This window comes from Chelonia mydas, chromosome 2 (genome assembly GCF_015237465.2).
Source record: "Chelonia mydas isolate rCheMyd1 chromosome 2, rCheMyd1.pri.v2, whole genome shotgun sequence".
NCBI lineage: Eukaryota > Metazoa > Chordata > Testudines > Cheloniidae > Chelonia > Chelonia mydas.
Window position 1 is genome coordinate 86149822 of NC_057850.1, and position 6000 is coordinate 86155821.

Here is a 6000-nt window from a genome sequence, read left to right on the forward strand (position 1 = left end):
CTACTCTACCTTGAATGGTTTCAGAGTAACAGCCGTGTTAGTCTGTATTCGCAAAAAGAAAAGGAGTACTCCTTTTCTCTCTACCTTGAATGGTCCCTTGCAATATGTGCTAACTACTTAGGCTAAACAGTCTGTTCCACCTTGCATTTTGTTGTGACACTGGGAGTTCCTTTCCCGGACCTGAAGAAGAGCTCTGTGTGGCTGGAAAGCTGCTCTCTCACCAACAAACGTTGGTCCAGTAAAAGATATGTTGTGTCACCCACCTTGTCTCCCTAACATGGCAATAAGTAGTTCCCAGTGGTAGGCAAAGCGTTTGATCTTTACCTTCAGTAAATCAATTCCCAGTCTCACCTAATCAAACATGAAAGAAGGATGAGTTGATTTTAACTGGTGGTATTTCCTCCCTAAATACACAGATGTGGGTGTGGGGAAGTGGGAAGTTAATGTGGAGCATATCTGCACCTCCTCTCTCTTTCCCTGACCTGCCTGCCCTCCTTTCCCTCCCAAATGCACCAAGCCGAGTTCAGGAAGGAAATCAGCTCATTTGGAGGAGTGCAGAGAATACTAAGGGCAAGTCTACACTATAAAATTGATGCAACCTAAGTTACATCGACATACAGCCACTGCAATAATTGAATTGGTTTTACACGTACACACTACATTCTTTGTATCGGCAGTCTGTCCTCCCCAGGAGCACTTGCACCGATTTAACTGCCAATGGAGGGCATTGTGGGACTGTTTCCGAAAGGCAGCAACAGTCAATGTAAGCATCGCAGTGTCTACCCTGACACTGCGTGAACCTAACTACTCTTGGAGCTAGCGTTAAGTCAGTGTAGTGGGCAAGTTACGTCAGTGGGAGCTACAGTTTAGTGTAGACACTTTAGAGTTAGGTTGATGTACAGCAGCTTACATTTACCTAACTGTAATGTAGATCAGGCCTGAGTTTAGACTGGGAACAGGAATCTGTTCAGATGTTCCTTGTGCTCCAGTCTCTTCCCCCTGGAAAAAGTGGGTCCATTGCAGATTCTCCTGCCCTAGCATATCTTATGGTATATGGAAAGGCAGAGGCACTAGCTGAAAGGACCATGATTCTGGCATCAAAAGCTAGCAGTACTGTCCCACCAGACAACAGATACAGCCTTTGTTAGCTGGGTTAATCCTCGGATTCCAGGACATTTGGTCTGACTAAGGAAAACTCCTTGCTCAAATCAGGGTTGCAAATTGGAGGATGGCCCTAAGTATGGGCTTCACTGTCTCTTTCAAACTAATATTTTCCATTTAGTAGTACTAGTAAGTCTAAAATCAAAATATTGCATATACAGCATGGACCTTAACACATCAGGTTTCTCATTGTTACCATGGCTAGTTGTCAATATACTATTGCATAAACATAGGCCTTGTTCAAGAACACATTTATTCTTTCCTTGTGTCTGTAATTTCCTAAAATATAGATATGTTCCAATGACAAGTGTGTTGTCGGTCTTCGGAAGGTTGGTATCTTTAATCAATTGTACTTGTTAGGTCTTGAATGTGAACTATAAAAATGAAGCATAGAGCTTTAAGGAAATTTAATAGGACCAGGCAACATAATAGGATAAAACGTAAAGCTTTTAACAGTACCAGGATAACAAATTAACATTTTGATTCCAGAAGGGAAATAAGCTTTGAATGGCATGTGCACTAATGCAGAATGCCCATTAGGGGTCACTGGAGTGCTACATGTAAAAGCCTGTACAACCCACCCTGTTGAACCAGGAGCTGGTTTGTACTTTCTTACTACTTTGAAAGCAAAAGTTCAGATGCTTTGAACGAAGAATATTTGATAGTGTTTTTTTAAATGTCAAAGTAGTGAACATTTGTAAACTGTGAAGATACTATGGCAAAAACAATGTAAGTGTTGTAGTGATACAAGGAAACTTTTTTTTTTTGAGGAACTGAAAGTGAAAAGATCCTTCCTATAAACAAAGAATTGTGTATGCCTCTTAAAATATCTCCTCTTGCTGAATAGATGTTTTTAGCTAGTTTCCAGTGAGCTGTTTCCTAGATGCCATTATTTTAATACTAAATGAGTATACTTGCTGAAGAGTAATTTTTTGAACTTTTCTAACATCTAAATTGTTTGATCCTTCTCTGCTTCTTGCGTTTCCTAATGCATGAATCTACCAAAAGTGAACAATCCTGCAAATGACTTAAGACTTGTGATTACAAAATAATAGGGCACAAATTGTCTTGGTGATGTTTGTTGCTCACTAAAGTCTCATCATTACACTTTTAGGATTGCTACTCAATGTGAGTTAGTAGTTATTGGTGGCTTTTTGAAAGTGTTTTTTCTTTTGGCTATCAACAAAACATGAATAATGTACTGAGGGTGAAGGATGCCATTCCATAAGAACACAAAATTTAAATGTGTGCTTTGCATTAATTATAGGTGCAGTAAAACCCTGCTTATTCAATCTAATTGGGACCAGAGCCAGATCAGATTATCAAAAATTCAGATAATCAGGAGAATGGGCAAAGTTTTCTATCTGTTATTTTAAGATGTGGAGTTGCTTTTAAACTAGCTGAACCCTCCCGGAAAAGCATTAAAACATACCCCCACTTCTTATCTACTTAACACAATATACAAACGATTAGTTCTTCTTCGAGTGCTTGTTCATGTCCATTCCACATTAGGTGTGAGTGCGTCGCGTGCACGAGCGTCGGAAACTTTTTCCCTTAACAGCTCCCGTCGGGCCGGCAGGGCCCCCCGAGTGGCGCCACTGCCCCGCGCATATATACCCCTGCTGCCCCGACCCCCTTGTCATAAATATAAAGGGAAGAGTAACCACCTTTCTGTATACAGTGCTATAAAATCCCTCCTGGCCAGAGGTAAAACCCTTTCACCTGTAAAGGGTTAAGAAGCTAAGATAACCTGGCTGGCACCTGACCAAAATGACCAATGAGGAGACAAGGTACTTTCAAATGGGGCGGGGGGGGGAACAAAGGGTCTGTCTGTCTCTGTGATGCTTTTGCTGGGAACAGATCAGGAATGCAGTCTCAGAACTTCTGTTAGTTAGTAAGTAAGCTAGCTAGAAATGCATTCGATTTCCTTTTGTTTAATGGCTGATAAAATAAGCTGTGCTGGATGGAATATATATTCCTGTTTTTGTGCCTTTTTGTAATTTAAGGTTTTGCCTAGAGGGATTCTCTATGTTTTGAATCTGATTATCCTGTAAGGTATTTACCATCCTGATTTTACAGAGGTGATTCTTTTACCTTCTCTTTAATTAAAATTCTTCTTTTAAGAACCTGATTGATTTTTCATTGTTCTTAAAATCCAAGGGTTTGGGTCTGTGCTCACCTGTGCAAATTGGTGAGGATTTTTATCAAGCCTTCCCCAGGAAAGGGGACATAGGGCTTGGGGGGATATTTTGGGGGAAGGCGTCTCCAAGTAGGCTCTTTCCCTGTTCTTTGTTTAACATGCTTGGTGGCAGCATACGGTTCAAGGACAAGGCAAAGTTTGTACCTTGGGGAAGGTTTTAATCTAAGGTGGTAAGAATAAGCTTAGGGGGTCTTTCATGCAGGTCCCCATATCTGTACCCTAGAGTTCAGAGTGGGGAAGGAACCTTGACACCCATCCAGTTCCTTCTTACCGTCCTTGACAGCATTGGAACAACCTCTCTCTCTTGTATGAGAACAGTCCCTTAGCCTTTCTCTTATAGATTGCTAACTAACTGATAACAGCTTACCTTTGTTGTGGACACTTAAGTGATTAGGTGCTTAGAGGCTTCCAGCTCCTGGCCCCGAGCCATGGGCCCACGGATTTAAGGCTTGTGCTACGTGCCGCAAGCCTATGCCAGTTAGTGACCCCCCACGGCTCATGTCTACGTTGCCTGGAGGAAGAACATCAAACTGAGCGGGTGTAAGATTTGCAAGGCGTTCAAGCCAAGAACAAAGAAAGAAAGAGACTTTTTTGTTTAAAGCAGTTGTTGATGGAAGCTGCATTACAGCCACCGGGCCCGGAGTGCCCGACGTCGGCTCCGGCTTACTTGGTGCACAGTGCCCCGGAGCTGTCGGGAGACCCAGCACCGGCTAAACACCAAAAGCTGTTGGTCCCACAGTGCCAGACTAGGCCCGGCATCGCTCGTCCTCCCTGGTACCGCTCGTCCTCCCCGGTGCGGCCCACGGCGCATCCAAAAGGAAGGCGCAGACGTTCCCCGCATCGGAGGCTGCCGCCTTCCAAGGCCCCGAGCGCCGATAAGAGTGGGAAGGCTGCTGTACTGGCGCTGGCATCGGCGGTGCTGGCATCGGCGGCTCCAGCACCACAAGTCCCACCGAGCCCAGGCCTAAGTGAGCTCAGTGCGGACGATGGGCTCTAGGACTTAATGGATCAGCCCTCCACGCCTGGCACCTTGAGGCAGCAAAGGACCTCATTGAGCTGTCGGCGACAAGCCCCCTCCCATACAGGGAGAATCCTCTGGCACCCATGCCACGGGTGCCGTTGAGGGGTAAGCTGGCAATGGTGTGCCATTCGAGGACACCATCCTAGCACTGGTCCCAGTTGAGCTCCACGTCTGCAGACTCCCAGTTACCCGCGGCTCAGAAGAAAGCTGTATTACCGGGAGTGGGTCAGGGTAAGGAAGTAACGGACAAGGCACAACGATCCCCAGCACTGATTAGAAACCAGCACCGGGAGGAGTTGAGACAGCCCTTGCCAGAGGACTCCTGCAGGCATCGATCCCGGTTCCGAGAATGCCGGTCCTGGTCCCAGTCCAGATCCCAGTTCCAGGGATATCAGTACCGGTCTCGCTCCCGTTCCGTTAGGAGCTGCTCTTCGACCTCCCGCCAGCACAGATCGTCGGCACTGCCGTGGCCTTCGCGGTCGGCGTTGCCACAGTCCGGTGCCAACTCTGGCTGTTACAGTTACTTGCACCGTGCTCCGGACAGCAAGAACCCTCAGACGGGGTGGCACCCCCAATGGGGGCCGCCAGGTCATTGGCCCTTCTGGACTCCTTGGGCCTATCAACACTGCCAAGAAGCCCTGTCCAGGGCGAGCTACGCGGTGCAGCAGTCCCGGTCCCCGCACCGATGCCCGACGGCGCTGGAAGCTACAGTATCCAGGCCTCCAGCATCCCCCCAGGGTAAACCAGAGAGACCAGCACCAAGTCCGGTGCTGCCACGAGGTCTCCCACCCTGGCCCAAGCCGGAGGCCCCTCCCGGGGAGAAAGGGAGCAGGAGGACCAGCCAGAGGGGGTTGAGCAGCTGCTAACCTCCTTGTCATCCCCGGTTGAGACGGTGGCGGGAACAGCGGTGTCCAGCCCTCCACCCATAGACCACAGAGCCCACCAGGAGCTACTGCGTAGGGTCGCCCAGAACTTGGGGCTGCAGACCGAGGAGACGGTTGAGCAGGAGGACCCCATGGTGGACATTTTGAGCCCTCAAGGTCCATCTAGAATAGCGCGCTCGCTCATTAAGACCATCCAATCGAATTATAAGACTATATGGCAGACCCCGGCCTCCAGCGGTGCAAAGCCGGGCCAGAACCAAGGTCAGCAAGTACTTTGCCCCGTCAAAGGGCTATGAATTCTTACTTTGCCACCCAAGTCCGTGCTCCCTGGTGGTCTTGGCGGTGAACGAAAGGGAGCACCTTGGTCAACAGGCCCTGGCACCTAAGGACCTTTTTGGCAGAAAGGTGTACTCGTTGGGGGTCCTTCAGTTGAGGATTGCTAACCAGCAGGCCATCCTCAATAGGCATAATTTTAACTCCTGGGCAGCAGTGGGGAATTTTAAAGACAACCTCCCGCAAGGTTCCCAACAGGAGTTTACGGCCCTGGTTGACGAGGGCAAGGCAGTGGCTAAGACCTCTCTCCAGGCCTCCCTGGATTCAGCAGACACGGCGGCCAGAACAATTGCGTCGGGGATGGTCATGCGGCGCTCGTCGTAGCTGCAGGAGTCAGGCCTGCCGCCTGAGGTCCAGAGTACACTTCAGGACCTCCCCTTTGAAGGGTCTGGGCTTTTTTC